The sequence below is a fragment of the Lissotriton helveticus genome, chromosome 6 (assembly GCF_964261635.1).
Source record: "Lissotriton helveticus chromosome 6, aLisHel1.1, whole genome shotgun sequence".
NCBI classification, from domain to species: domain Eukaryota; kingdom Metazoa; phylum Chordata; class Amphibia; order Caudata; family Salamandridae; genus Lissotriton; species Lissotriton helveticus.
Window position 1 is genome coordinate 1,939,256,782 of NC_136067.1, and position 15,958 is coordinate 1,939,272,739.

General features: G+C 49.7%; 1 long non-coding RNA gene across 1 annotated transcript in view; it reads left to right on the plus strand.

The window, feature by feature from the left end:
* The first annotated feature begins 1,422 nt into the window (after nucleotides 1-1,422).
* Nucleotides 1,423-15,958, plus strand: part of LOC144761970 (uncharacterized) — a 33,930-nt gene continuing 19,394 nt past the window's right edge. Inside the window, exon 1 of the long non-coding RNA XR_013595988.1 lies at nucleotides 1,423-1,707. This is a non-coding gene — a long non-coding RNA (uncharacterized LOC144761970). The remainder of the gene's footprint in view (nucleotides 1,708-15,958) is intronic.

Sequence of the window (15,958 nt, forward strand, 5' to 3'; positions counted from 1 at the left end):
GCAGAGAAGCCAGAATGGAATGGAATGGAATATGAGGGTGATCCTCCTGCTCACACTGCTCACTATCACCTCCCACCCACAGAGAACCCCGAGTGGAATCTGAATACAGGGTGATCCTCCTGCGCACATTGTTCACTATCAACTCCCACTCACAGAGAACCTAGAATGGAAAGTATTCTGAGGGTGATCCTCCTGCGCACACTGTTCACTATCATCTCCCACCCGCAAAGATCCCAGAATGGAATCTGAAGACAGGGTGACCCTCCTGCACACACTGTTCACTATCACCACCCACCCGCAGAGAACCCAGAGTGGAATCTGAGGACAGGGTGATCCTGCCACGCACAATGCCACTACCTCCCGCGCGCAGAGAACCCGTAGTGGCATCTGAGGACAGGGTGATCCTGCCGCGCACCCTGCTCACTATCACCTCCCGCCCGCAGAGAACCCAGAATGGAATCTGATAACAGGGTGATCCTGCCACGCACACTGCTCACTATCACCTCCCGTCCGCAGAGAACCCAGAATGGAATCTGAGGATAGGATGATCCTGCCGCGCACACTGCTCACTATCACCTCCCGCCCACAGGGAACCCAGAATGGAATCTGAGGACAGGGTGATCCTGCTACGCACACTGCTCACTATCACCTCCCAACCGCAGACAGTGGAAGGTATTCAAGATGAACTATGGGGCACATTACCAAGGCAGGTGAAATTAAATTATCGCCGCTTTTGCGGCCTTTTTCGGCCGTAATGCGGCGATAATTGCATCGCCCTATTAGCAAGCTGTCGCTAACATTAGTTAGCAACAGCTTTTAGGTTATAGCGAGTGGTTTGGGGCCCGCTTTGCATGTCAGCGATATTTATCGCTAATGACATGCAAAGTGGGCGTACCCAACCTGTTAGCGACTGAAAGCAGTCGCTAACATCGCTATTGCCTGTTATCAACGCAGGCGTAGCGATAAAAAAATTTGCGCTAAGCGCGAATATCGCTGAGAACTAACGCCTGCTCAGACCACTTCTAACCTGTATATTCAATGGGAGTTGGAAATTCAGGTTAAGATCCTATTGGCGTTAATGCCTGAATATCGCTGGATTCCCAGTGATACTCACGCTTTTGCCGCTATCGCCGGATATTTTATCGCATTGGAGATAAACGTTGCTAATAGCACGTTATCTCTGCGATAAAATCCGGCAATGTGCGGCGACAGAAAAAATGTCGCTAAGCCTATTTAGCGATAAATATCGCTAGTTGTTGATAACATGCCCCCAGGTTATTATGTTTTACACATTGGGATTTAGAAACCTAAACTAAAGTTTATCATCTATCTTTTCTGTGACTGTACAAAGCAAACGTTTTTAATTTTAATGTTTACTTGTTTTTTATGTTATTTTCTTTTTTTAACTTTCAGTTGTGGAGATAACGCCAAATACTGGCATCCTTAAACTCACTAAACAAGAACCAAGCCAGACATGGTGTCCTACTTAGTTTCAGCTCTACAGAGAATAACAGCACACGGGAAGTCTGAAGAGCAACCAAACTTCACCCATGGTTGGACCTCTTCCCCAGCCTCCAGAGGATCGAAACCAAAACAGCTGACAATGCTGATCTCTCAGATCTTCGAGAAGTCTGATCTCCCCTAACTACCTACCTAAAGAGCACCTATGCCACCAAAAGTAACAACGGAATAACCAAAAACAATGAAGTATGAAGAGTGACTGAAAACAAACATAAACATGACTATGCTGCTCGAAACTGATTAGCACTTTTAGGTTTAAATCTGACAGATGCTGGCATCACAATTAGCAAAATATATATTGCAAAAACATCACCAAAAGACACATTTATGAAACAAGAATATGCAGTATATTTACTAACGGGCACATGCATCAACCTATTTAGGAAGTGCAAACGGTGCGAATCGGTAAATTCGGCCATTTGCGCTTCCTAAATACGTTTTTGGGATGCATCAAACACTTTTTCAGAATTCGCATTTTTTTGCATTTCTTAAAAATGCGAATGCATTTAAGGAATCGCATTTGTGCGATTCCTTAAATGTAATGCATCATTTTAAAAAAAAATGCGAATTATGAAATAGGAAGTGCAAATTAACACGAGGTTGACCCTTGTGTTAATTTGCGAAAATCTGTTAAAAAGCAAAAAAATGCATTTTTTAAACTCTCATGTTACAGACACACATGTCCTTAGGACATGTGTGTGTGAAACATGCACTTTCAAATGCATTTCAGGGGTGCAGGGGGGGGGGGGTCCTTTGGACCCCCCCCTGCACCCTTGGAATGCATCAACAAATTGCGAATTTGTAAATGCCTTCCCATTGACTCCTATGGGCCTTTTGGCCCATAGTAATCAATGGGATTTGCGAAAATGCACTTAGGAATTCGCTATTTATTTGCGATTTGGTAAAAATTGCGATTTTTACCGAATCCCAAATAAATAGCCAAAAAAATGATGCATAGCATTTTGCGATTCTTTTTTTTTTTTGTAAACACTTTATTGAAGTCAGTAAAGCAATCTACATTGACAGCAATTTGATACATTCCTCGGACTCTGGAATAGCAAGTGGCGGTAACAACAATACAAATTGAACCTGCAACTGTACAGTAAGATTGCATAGTAGGATAACATGCATACAATAGTGTCATTTTTCTGATAAGGCAACAGGTGTGGATATACTGTAAATCAAAATGCACGTACAGAACCGAAAAGGGAGTAAAAAAAACAGAAATCATACGGGCTATCTTGCGAGAACAGCACCTTAAGTCAGCTTGTAAGACAATGCACATAACAATCAGTGACAACCACCCCAGGGCAATACAAAAAGCGGTGAAGACCGGCACCACCCCGCAAGGGCCCAAGCAACCAGCAAGTGCCAACACAAGTATCAGGGGACGGAACATACCACAGGGCGGATCAGAACCGCTCCATCGCTCACAGCTCCAGCAAGAACATGCTCCAGTGCAAGGAGAAGAGAAGAACCACCGGCCCAGCTGAATTAGGTCATCATACACAAGGAAAGTAAGTGTTCCGCTCCGAGGGAATGCACGAAGTGGATGCGAGTAGGGAGAGTTCACGAACTAGCCCACCCCGGTTGGAGTGTTAGGATGTAGGGATTGAGAGGGCGCCATCTTCGCCTTTTCAGTTATATAATGGCGATAAGGGCCCCAAATATCTACGGGGCGGGGGGAGGTCGGAAGTTGTTCCGAATATTCCATGCTGTTAATATTACAGTATGCCAGGCTCCCAAGCCATGACGCCACCGTGGGAGCGCGTCGTGAACACCAAAGCAACGCCACCTCTCTCTTGGCCAGCAGGAAGCAAATGGACGCCAATCTGCGGGTTTTACGAGGGAAATTGGACACATACCCCAGCAATGCAATCTCAGGTGTGACAGTCAATGATAGAGTCAGTATTTCACCTAATGTTCTGTGTATCTCAACCCAGTAGGAGTGTAATTTCGGGCAGGTCCAGGAAAGGTGAGCAAAATCAGCCTGGGGGCGCCACATTTAGGACAGGTATGGGATCTGGTGGGGTCGATCCTATGTGAAAGTGCCGTTGTGTGGTACAGTCTACGGAGAAATTTAAAGTGAATAAGCTTGTGTCTGGCATTCATAGAGACTTCCCTGGTCATGGCGCAGCATGCTTCCCATTGATCGTCCGTGATCTGTGTGCCTAGATCCAATTCCCAAGCGGTACGGACCGTTTCGTCTGACGAGGGAAGTGAAAGCAGGCACAGTTTGTAAAGTTTGGACACCAAGTGGGCCCCTGATGTGTCCTGTATGATGTGTGTAAGGGCCGGAGTATCCTCAGGCGGGAGAGGAAACGTGTCGAACGTAGTTCGCAGCATCGCTCGTATTCTTGTAAGAATGAACGTGTCCATGAATGTGCGGTCTGCGAATCGGGAATCCTCAGTGATTGTGAATACGTGGCCATTGGTGAACAGGTCACCGATCGTGTGTATCTGGAATTTCGCCAGTGTTCTACAGACCACCGTTTCGTCCGTTATGGGGAGCCAGTGGGAGTTGGGCAGCGGGAGGGCGGAGGAGTACAGTGTATCTATGCGTAGCATGCGCTTAAGTTTGTCCCAGGCCCAGGTCGTTGTGGTGAGTGGGAGTATGTCCTGACGTTCACTGGGGAGACCTTTAGGAAGAACCGTCGCAAGGCTCACCGGGAGCGCCGCGTCAGCTTCAGGTCTCAGGTGTGGAATCCTGGCATCAGGATGATACCAAGAGTGTGCGTAGGAGCACTGGGCGGCCAGGTAGTAAAGGTGGAAATCCGGGACCCCAAAGCCACCCCGCTCGTACGGAAGTGTTAGCGTGCGCCAAGCCAGCCGTGGGCGTTTGCCCCCCCATACCAATCTCAGCAATGCAGTGCGTAATTGCGTAAAAAAAACCTTGGTTAGAGGAATCGGGATATTGTTGAAGAGGTACAAAAAACGGGGGAGAACAACCATCTTTATAATGGCAATGCGCCCAGCCATTGACAAAGGGAGACGCAGCCATCTGTCAGTGTTATCCTCCAGAAAATCAAGAGCTTTGCCATAGTTTAAGCGAATAATGGACACAGTATCAAGGTGTATGTGAATCCCCAGATATTTAACAGAGTCTTCACACCACTCCAGTGGGTGGGAGCAGGGCCATTGCGTGGTGGCAGGGGTGAGGGGAAATAACTGTGACTTGTGCCAATTGACCCTAAGGCCAGAATAGTCACCAAAGCGTTCAACCTCAAACAACAGGGGTCGCAGATTGGCCTCCGGAGAGCGGACATATAAGACCATGTCGTCCGCATATAGCGAGACCAATAGAGGGCCCGTGCGGAACTGCAGCCCTCTGTGGAGATGCTCTTCCTGTAGGTGCCGCACCAGGGGATCCATCGCCAAAATGAAAAGCAAGGGTGACAAGGGGCATCCCTGACGGGTACCTCTAGATAAAGTAAATTTGTCGGATATGGTGCCGTTTATGCAGATGCGGGCCGCGGGAGCAGTGTACAGCAGTTCCACTGTCGTGACAAACATCGCGGGCATGCCCATCCTGCGCATCACATCTAGAAAAAAGGGCCATTCCAGCGTATCGAAAGCTTTTTCGGTGTCAAAAAAGACCGCGGCAGCAGGGGTGGCTGGATCGATTCTATGGAGAACCGAAAAAATCGTGCGCAAGTTCAGTGAGGTTGACCGCTGAGGGACAAAGCCTGATTGTGCCGGAGATATAATGGTGTTGACCAGCAACGCTAACCTAATCGCCAATGCCTTGGCCAAGATCTTATAGTCCAGGTTGAGAAGCGAAAGTGGGCGATAGGAGCTGCAGACCGTGGGGTCGCGTCCTGGTTTGGGCAACAGAACTATGACCGCTTCGCGAAGAGTCGGAGGAAGAATGCCAGATTCTAAGGCCTCGGCGTGCACTTCCATAAGAATGGGCACCAGTTCGTCCTTGTATTCCTGATAAAAATCCGCTGTGAAGCCATCGAGGCCAGGCGCTTAGGACCCTTTCAAGGAGTCGATCGCCTCCGTTATCAGTTCCGACGTGATGGGATGAGCCAAAAAATCCTGCATGTATTTCTCCAGGTATACCATAGCGATTTCATTAATGTATGGCCCCGGATCGCGACACTCCGCCGAAAGGGCAGATGAGTAAAGCTGCCGATAGTAGGCCAAAAAGGTGCCGCAGATGGCGGGGGTGCCGACATGGCGATCAACCTGTGCATCTATTATCTCAGTGATGTACGTCGCCTGACGGGGAGGACGCAATAGCTGAGCCAGCAATCTACCCGGCCGATCGCCCTCACCATACTGACGTGCTGTGTGGTATTTGCCGACATACTTCAGTTCCCTGTCTGCCGTGTCTCTGAACTCCAGGAGAAGCTCGAGGCGACGTGCCTCGTTGCCCGGGGAGGGATTAGTAAGGATCGCATGTTCGACAGCCAACAACTCCTTCTCCAGGCGGGACAGAGTAGCACGGAGGTCTCGCAGCGCCCCAACAGGTTTAGTGATGCACACCCCCCTTAGGTGGCTTTGAACCCCTCCCAGAGAGTGGCCCAAGTGGTTACCGATCCAGTATTCAGTTCGAAATATTCCTCAATCGCCGCGCGCACCTCTTCTGTAAATACTGGGTCTGTTAAAGCCCTCCCGGGAAACCTCCACTGTCGTTCGTATCCACCCAATCGAGGAACTGCCAGGGACAGGACAACGGGGGAGTGGTCTGAAAAGGTGCGGGGAAGAGTGTTATGGTCGGTGACCCAACCCGCCAAACCCGGCGAAAGTAACCAGTAGTCTATCCTGGTGCTGGTATTGTGGTAGCTAGAGTGATGCGTGAAAGCAGGTGAGGTAGAGTGTAGTTTTGCTTCAATGTCCAGAAGAGAGAAATGGGAGCAAATGGACGCCACCGCCGCGCGGACGAGTGGTTTGCGATCAGGGGAGGGGGACGTACTATCCCTGCCGGCGTCCATCAGCATGTTGAAGTCACCCCCCATCACCAGCATGTCTACGTCAGAGTGTAGAAGGGAAAGGTACAGGTCCTCAAAACATGTCGGGGAGTCCACATTCGGACCATAGACTACCACAAAAGCAATTTTATGGCCATACAGCTGTCCAGATAATATTGCGTACCTTCCTTCGCTGTCTGTTTTGCAATGGAGAAAAACAAAAGGAATCCGCTTATGTATCAAAATCGCCACCCCGCGCGCATATCTGCTGTAACATGAAAATATTCTGTGGGAACCCCAGCCCCTAGCAAATGATGACGTGTCCGCCTGAGTCATGTGGGTTTCTTGTAGTAAAAGGACATCCGCCTTATACCTCTCTACGTATTGCAGTAGCTGCTTCCTTTTACGGGTGGAATTCAGCCCCCTAACATTCCACGTCATCATTGTCAGCCCCGATGGTCCAACCTGTGAGCCTACCCTGGCCATGGCCTCAGATCAAAATGTGCAAGCAAGAAACAGTGATGTAGCCAACCAACTGTATGTGCTCCGCAAGCAAAATACAATGAAAATAAGAAAAATAAAATAAAAGGGGACCATAAAGAACACACATATTCCCCCCCCCCACCCGCCACCCAGCCTCCCCGCTTCCCAAGAGAGGCAGAACCCATCTAGGTTTCGAGCAACAGAGCAGAAGAACAATGAACAGTAATACAAAGCATCAAAACATTTCTGCAAACAGAAGCGTAAAACGCCCCAGAAAGAAGAGCAAAACACATAGGCATACGCCATGGGGGGAGGCAACGCCATCCCCCGAGCGGGCAACCCAACAGCACAAAATTGGAGATATTAGCAAGCATGGAAAAACGGAGAAAACACCACACCCCGGATGATAAATTGAACCCCAGCTGGAGTGACACAGGTGCTCAGCCCCGGGCACAGTCAGCAAATAAATCTGCACTAGCTTGCGTGTCCGGCTGCTGCGGAGATGTAGGTCCAGATCCAGAGGCTGAACCCTGCCCCTGTGAGTAGGAGCGGCAAAATTCTTGAGCGACAGCCGGAGAGTCAAAGATATGGAACCTGCCATGAACGTCCACCTTTAGCCGGGCAGGGTACAGCATGCTGTATTTCAGGCCGAGATTGCGGAGAGCCGCCTTAACACTAGTGTACTTCCGCCGTGCCTCCTGCACCATCAAGGTGTAGTCCGGGAAAAAAGACAGCTTACTCCCTTGCCACTGCACCTCACCCATTTCCCGCGCAGCCCGGAGGGCGGCATCGCGGTCGCGAAAGTTCATGATCCTGGCGATGATGGGCCGAGGAGGCAGGCCTGGGTTCGGCTTAGGCCCCAAAGTCCTGTGGGCCCTTTCTACCACGAAGCCAGTCGTGAAGGTGTCCCTGCCAAACAGTTCAACGAGGAGCTTCTCCACAAAGGTATCGAAGCGGCCGGTGGCTGTTGTCTCTGCCACGCCAAGGATACTGATATTATTGCGCCGGCTCCGGGCTTCCAAATCCTCATTCTTGATGGCCACGTCCTTGAGAATTTTCTCGACCCGTTCTAGCCTCTTCAGAGCCTTGGATGACCCGTCCTCCAAATCAGACACCCTTGATTCCGCTAGGTCCAGTCTTCGGTCGTGAGCCTGCACCGTAGAGCCGATGTCAGCCAGTTTCTTTTCCAAACTGTCAAAGCGTGTGTCTAGCGCCTTAAAGCCGGCGCGCATCTCCCCCAACATGGCGGCCATCATGGACGTTGCGTCGGCAATAGCTGGTGCCTCCTGTGCACTCGAAACCGCACCCGGAGGGGGGTCCGAAGCAGGCGGTAGAGGTTATCAAAATTAAGTGTCCTCTGGGCCGGGTCTTTCTTCCCCATGGCAGCAGTCATGTGTCGGGGTCGCAAACGCAGCGACAATGGCGGAGAGCAGGGATCAATTGTTGTGCAGGTGGTCGGGTATAACCCCCACCCGGCAACTGCAGCAGGCAAGTAGTGTGGGCCCAGAGCAGGCGAGAGAGTGCAAGGAGGCGCAGGTCGGTCACTGGTAGGGCAACGGACCGCTTCTATGTGGGCATCACGTGCAGCGCCTCGCCACCTTAGACGTGGGTGTGCTCAGGGTACAAGTGGTGGAGCTTCTCGAGGCAGCACAGTAGTAGGAAGCGCAGAGGCACAGCGGGTCCGCCGGGCTGCGCCGAATAAGGTGCCCAGCCCACCAGCAGCCGTGCGACCCCCCCCTCCCACCCCCGGCAAGGTCCCGCAGGCACCACCTCCGAGCCGCGCGAGCCCCCACCCCAGGCCCCGGCTCCTCCGCACGCCCGGGCCGAAGGCCTCGACCACAGCTAGGGAACAGGGACCCCGGGGAGCAGGAACCGCGCAGCAGCGGCGGCACCCACAACAACCCAGCAAGGGAGCGCTACCGAAGGGGGAGGACGCCGCGGCCGCTCAAGGCGAAGCGGGACTCACCCGGCGCTCCAGCGCAGAGGGAAGATGGCGCCGACGCCCGGAGGCTTCAGGTCCCCTCCGCCGTGCTCTCTGCGTCCGGCCGCTCCAGCGGCTCAGAAATGGCTCAGCCGTGGTCCGGTGTCATCCGGGGGCAGTTACAGGCTCGAGGGGTGTTCCAAAACCCCGGTCTGCATCTCCGTGTGCCGTCACAGGGCGCCCGCTCGGAGGGGCTTCACTGCGGAGCCGCCATTCCGCACGCCGCCGTGGCCACGCCCCCCGCATTTTGCGATTCTTAATTTGCGATTCGGTAATTTTCGCAAATTAAGAATCGCAAAATCTATGAATGATGCATGTGCCCCATAGTTTTAACACTGTGTTTGCGTCAAGACCCTAACGGGCACATGCATCAACCTATTTAGGAAGTGCAAACGGTGCGAATCGGTAAATTCGGCCGTTTGCGCTTCCTAAATACGTTTTTGGGATGCATGAAACAATGTTTCAAAATTCGCTTTTTTTTGCATTTCTTAAAAATGCGAATACATTTAAGGAATCGCATTTGTGCAATTCCTTAAATGCAATGCATCAATTTTTTTAAAAATGCGAATTTTGAAATAGGAAGTGCAAATTAACATGAGGTTGACCCTCGTGTTAATTTGCGAAAAAAATTTAAAATGAAAAAAAATGCATTTTTTAAACTTTCATGTTACAGACACACATGTCCTTAGGACATGTGTGTGTGAAACATGCACTTTAAAATACATTTAAGGGGTGCAGGGGGGGGTCCTTTGGACCCCCGTCTGCACCCTTGCAATGCATCAACAAATTGCGAGTGAAAAAAAAAATGCAAAACGGCATTGATTCCTATGGGCCTCTAGGCCCATAGGAATCAATGTAATGCCATTCCTTAATTGCGATTCGCAATTAAGGAATCGCAAATTCAGAAAATTAACAAATTCTAAAAAAATGTAGGATTTCTTGATGCATAGGATTTTGCATTTCCTAAATTGCGATTCCTTAATTTTCGCAATTTAGGAAATGCAAAATCCTACAATGATGCATGTGGGGGCTAATCTTTTTATATTAATTCGCTTTCCACTGCTAAACTTGTTTAGCACTGGAAAACCCTGGAAAGTAGCGCAAACAAGTGCATAGCGCTGCTTTGCATTTTTAGCTCCAAGGGGGCGCGCAGCATAGGTGGTGCATGGGCATTGCCGTGCAACCACTCAAGGCTTTTCACTTTAATAGTGGCCACGGGCCTTTCTTTAGACACGGCTCGTCTAAAGAAAGGGGCATGGCCTCTATTAACGTGAAAGCACAGCATGGGGCGCTTGTTAACAACAAGCATTTGCAATGCAGTTGGTCTCGCATTTCAGAAACTTTGGACTATTGGTATTGTAAATGGCAATGCCTCTTATTATTACAGGTTTTTTAAGCACACAAATAAAAGGCATTCAGCCTGATTCATCAAGCCGAAATCGGCTCGCAAAGGGCCAGATTCTGAGAATCTGGCCCTTTGCGAGTGCTATTTTTGCATTTGGGATTCATCATCCCAAATGCAAAAATCGGTAATAGCGATTTCGCTATTTTGCGAGGAATTACATTTAAGGAATCTCTATTTGAGATTCCTTAAATGCAATTCATCATCCATTTAAAAATTGCGAATTCGCAATTTTGGCCCGCTATTTACCGCGAGGTCAAACCTCGTGGTAAATAGCGAAAACTTAGAAAAATGCTTTTAAAAGCATTTTTCTAAGTTGCATGTTGCACACACACATGTCTTTTGGACATGTGTGTGCGCAACACCTGTTTCAATTTGCATTTAAGGGGTGCTACATGGTGTCCGTTGGACACCCCTGGCACCCTTTAAATCGCTATCTAATTTGCGAATAGCAAATTGCTAATCGCAAATAAAGAATACTCCCCATTCATTCCTATGGGCCTTTTGGCCCATAGGAATGAATGGGGAGTTATTCCTTATTTGCGATTAGCAATTTGCTAATCGCAAATAAGGAATGTGTAGGAATCTAATTTCTTTATGCAATTTCTACATGAATCCCGTTTTGCAAGTCCTTAATAGCGATTCGTTATGAATCGCTATTAGGGGCTCGCAAAACGGGAGAATGATGAATCAGGCTGATTGTCATTTACAATGCCAATAGCTCAAAATCTCTCAATTGCGAGACCTATTGCATTGCAAATGCTTGTTTATAGTTAGCTGCCTAGAGGATATTTTGTCTCCATTCTGTCAGTCGAACAATGATCATCGCTGTGCCACTTGCATCAGCATTATCCTTTTGGGCTTTAGTCGGAACACAGTGGGTAGCCCACACCTCCTGTCGCACTCTTTCTTCCTTACTCTCTAATAATCATTCTACCATCTTTCATATTTTCTCTGTTAGAGCCTCAGGTGGACCATTTGCAGAGAAGTGCAGAACCTTAAAAAGGGTTCCTCTCCTTAAGTTATCAAGTTTGTCTATTTCTGCATCCAATTTAAGGATCTCCTTAACCGGTGAACCCTTGCAGCGAGTCAAGTCTTCATCAGTAGAGTTGAGTTAACTCACTGTTCTAATCCTCCTATTTTCTTCTCTAAATCACTCTGTTCTTTTTCCACTTTCTGTAACCTGTCTAAAAGCCTCTCCAGTTTCTCGTCACCGCCTTCAATACAAAGGCAATAGAGTCTATTGTTTCAGCCAAATTGAAGTGGAAGGTACCAATGTAAGAGACTAGTACAGTACTCCTTCCCCTGGAGCCAGGTCCTTTTCAGCCACGGGTGCCTCCAACCAGCTTCTCTGTTTCTTCATAGCCAACTTCCCACGGGGTTCAAAATAATCCTCTTTATGTTTCTCCCTGATATAACTGAACAGAGAATTGAGGTTCTCAGATTTGCCTGCAAGCCTTTTTTGCTCTAAAGTGTGGACTCACTGTCAAACCTGAACCATTGGTGCTGCCCAGCTAGGTGCCACCGCAGGGATGAATATGCACACCAGTGACCAAACAGTTCAAAGTAATGCAGGTTGGTAGGCACCCAGTGGGGGCTTAGATATATTTGCCCGTGGCTACTCTTTCCGATTCCCGGACGCCATCTTAGTATCAACTGAGATCTTTACATCACAGCAGTCAGACCTCTTCCCTCTCTCTCCCCCATCCCTCCTCAATTGTAAATGTCTCTGCTGGCTCATCTATTCTGCAGGGCTGCCTTTAGAGATCCAGGCCTCCCCACATAGGTTGAGGCCTCTCCATGAAGCAGAGCAGGGTTGGAGGCCAGAGACCGCCATTTGCATCCCTGTGGAAATATGCCCGTCCAACTCCAAGTGGTCACCCTCATCAAGGGGTCCTAAGTCACACTCCACGGTGGTCTCAGCATACTCCTGGACATATTTATCACCGCGGTAGCGTCACGTTTTTGATGCACAGCAGCGCTTTTTTCCCGTCATATTTACAATTTGCCACAATGTCCAGTTAGCGTAATTTTTTCGGTATTAAAGTGAATTTTTCACATCTCCACTTCTGTTAGCGTGACTTACCAAAAATAAGCTGTAACATAGTCATTCCCATGAATAAACTCCCACAAAACACACAGGGCTATATGTTCAAAGAAGTGGTGGAGCGTGTTGTTAGCCTCAGTGGCTTAACGACACACACCACCACTTCTGAAACGCAGGACTGCACCATATTCACAAGAATATGGTGCAGCCCTGTGTTTCCCCCTGTGCTGGCGCTAAGTTTAGCAGCCTAGCGCCAATGCAGGCACCCTTGCACCATAGTGCAGGGGTGTCTGCATTCAGGGGAATATTGTTTATGTACAGGAAGGTGCCCCTTCCTGCACATACACAATCTTTAAATGCCGCTTAGTAACTTCTATGTGTGCTGATTGATGCAGCACACACAGAAGTTGCAAAACAGATTTTTTATTTAAATGATTGCTTAAGTACAGGAAAGGGAACCTTCCTGTACATAAACAAGCAATGGCCTTTTGCTGTTTTCACGTGTGCTGCACAATGCAGCACACATGAAGACAGCAAAAACTAGGAGAAATGTTACATTTCTCCCCATTGCGCCAGGGCAAGACCAGGTTTTGCATAGGATACGGTGCATTCCTGCCCTTTTTCACTGCGCTGGCGCACAATGGGCTGCCATACGCCAACGCAAGCACCCTTGCACTATTGCGCAAGGGTGTCTGCGTTGCATGAATCAACCAATCAATCAGCGGTTTATATAGTGTGGCTACTCACCCACGAGGGTCTCAAGGAGCTGAGGGGGGAGAGCTTCTGATCTGTCTGGGTGTGGAGGTTTCTGTCAAATGGCCTTCCTGAATTGTTTCAATGATGCGGATTGCCTGAGGTGGATGGGCAGGGTTTTCCAGGTCTTAGCGGCAAGGTAGGAAAAGGGTCTTCCCCCGGTTCTAGTCTTGTGGATCCATGGGCCAGGGCGAGTTCAGCAGGGCGGAGTTGTCTGGCGGGTGTCTGGAAAGCGAGGCGGTGGTTCAGATATACTGGTCCTGCATTGAGGAGAGCCTTCTAGGCGTGCATGAGGAGCTTGAAGGTGATTCTCTTGTTAATTGGGAGGCTGTGGAGTTGTTTGAGGTGTTGTGTCATGTGGCTGCGGCGGGGATGTCGAGGACCAGTCTGGCTGTGGAGTTTCGGATGTTCTGTAATTTCCTGAGCTGTTTCTGGGTGACACCGACATAGAGTGCATTGCTGTAGTCGAGTCTGCTGGTGATGAGTGCATGGGTGACCGTCTTTCTGGATTCTGTGGGGAATTTCTTTTGAAGCAGGCAGAGCGTGTGGAAGCATGGTGAGGATACTGTGTTGATTTGGTGGTTTATTGTAAGCATGGAGTCCAGTATGATGCTGCGGCTGCGCACGTGGTCCATAGGGGTGGGAGGAATTCCAAGTGCGGCAGGCCACCGGGAGTCGTCCCAGGCTGAGGGGGTGGATCCCAGGATGAGTACTTCAGTCTTGGCTGAATTGAGCTTGAGGCAGCTGTCTTTCATGCAGGTAGCGATGGCCTCCATCCCGTTGTGAAAGTTAATTCTGGATCTTTGGGTTCGTTGGTGAGGGAGATGATCAGCTGGGTGTCATCTGCATAGGAGAATATGTTGAGTCAGTGGCTTCTGACGATGGCTGCGAGGGGAACCATGAAGAGGCTGAAGAGGGTTGGGCTTAGGGAGGAGCCCTGGAGCACTCCACAGCTGGTCTCTGTAGGTTCTGAGAGAAATGGAGGTAGTCTTACTCACTGTGTTAAGCCAGTCAGGAAGGAGTGGATCCAGTCCAGTAACTTGTCGCAGATGCCAGTGTTATGGAGTCTTGTGATTAGGGTGCGGTGGGAGACAGTGTCGAAAGCGGAAAAGGGGTCCAGTAGGATGAGGGCTGTGGTTTTTCCCCAGTCGAGGAGGGAATGGATGTCATCGGTGTCGGTGAGGAGTGAGGCCTCTGTGCTGTGGTTTCTTCAGAAGTCGGATTGGGAGGTGTCCAGGACGTGGTTCTCTTCGATGAACTCGGAGAGTTGGGCACTGATAGCCTTCTCAGTGACCTTGGCTGGGAGGGGAGGGAGATGCATCTGAAGTTCTTGAGGTCTGTTGGGTTGGCGGACAGTTTCTCCATCAGGGGATTGATCTCAGTATGTTACCAGTCATCAGAGAAGGTGGCGGTTTCGATGGATCAGTTGACAGTGCAGCGAAGCTTAGGGGCGTTGGAGGCGGCTGCTCTATGGAAGATGTGGTATGGTCAGGATGCTCTTCATAGTCTTGAGTGTGTTGTCTGTGGTGAGCAGAGTCCAGTTGAGCATGATCTGTTGGGATGCGGCATGGTTGCGTGTGGTGGTGGCGGGCGTAGTGTTAGGGTCTTGGGTGTTGAAGCTGTTGTAGATCTGCCTGATCTTGTAGTGGGAGAAGGTTCTGAGTTTGTCGCAGAGGTCTTGGGAGGATGGGACGTCTGTGGTCTCAATGTTGGGCCTGGCGAACTACTTTATGATGGCGAAGAGTTCTTTGCTGTTGTGTACGGATTTGAAGGTTGAGTGGGTTTCCAGGGTTTTGTTGTTCCTCCATCTGTTATTTGAGTTGTCTGCAGGTACATCTGTACTTGTGGAGGGTGGGAGTGAACCAGCTGGGGTTCTTGGAGTGTTGCTTGCCTGGTGTCTTCTTGAGGGGTGCTAGAGTCTCGGCGGGGTTAGTGAAGGTTGTGCACTGCAGTGTTGGCATCTGTTGGTGTTAGCCGAGTGGTCGTGCTGAGGAAGTCAATGAGATTTTCTTTGGTGGCCTTGTTCCAACTCCGACTGGGGGCAATGAAGATGTTGGTGTGCAGTGGGCTTGACAAAGACGCAATGTACTCAGTGGTGGTCGGTCCAGAGGAGTTCGGTGGTCTGGCTGTAGGTGAAGTTCCCGCTGGGCAAGAAAACGGGGTTGAGTTTTGTCTGGCTGTGTGGGTAGGAGAGGCGACTAGCTGCTTGAGACCGATGTTGTCGAGGTTCTCCAGTAGGGATGCGGTGTTCTGGTCACTGGGGTTGTTCAGGTGGAAATTGAGTTCTCCGAGTTGGATGTAATCGGTGGATGCGAGAACCGAGGGTGCGATGAGGTCTACGATGGCATCAGTTAAGTGTGGGCGGTGGCCAGGGGTCTGTAGACCAGAAAGGGACACCTTCCTGCACATAAACAATCATTCCCCACAATGTAGGCACCCTTGCACTATGGTGCACTGGTGCATGGTTTGGCCCAGCGAAGGGGGAAACGCAGGGCTACACCGTAAATACCGTGCACCCATGGTGGCGCAAGGATGGCGCAATGAAAAGTGAAGCATCACTGTTTTTTCCCAGCGATGCACCACTTTTCATAAATGAGGCCCTGACTCTGCATTTCCTCTTCCCCTGGGAATCTGGCTAGTCATCCTGGCTGTTGGAGGAGTTGGGGGGAAGGGGGTTGTTGAACTGTGCTGAACTCGGTCCTGGCGTAAGTGACATTGGGCTGACTAGAGTGAATTTTGTTGCCGCTAATTGGCACTTATTTCACGTTATCATGGATTTTTATATCATTCTGAAGCTAGTGTTAGCGACTCTTTTCTAGGCTGCTAGCTGATCCTAACGCCATGTAGCAACGTAT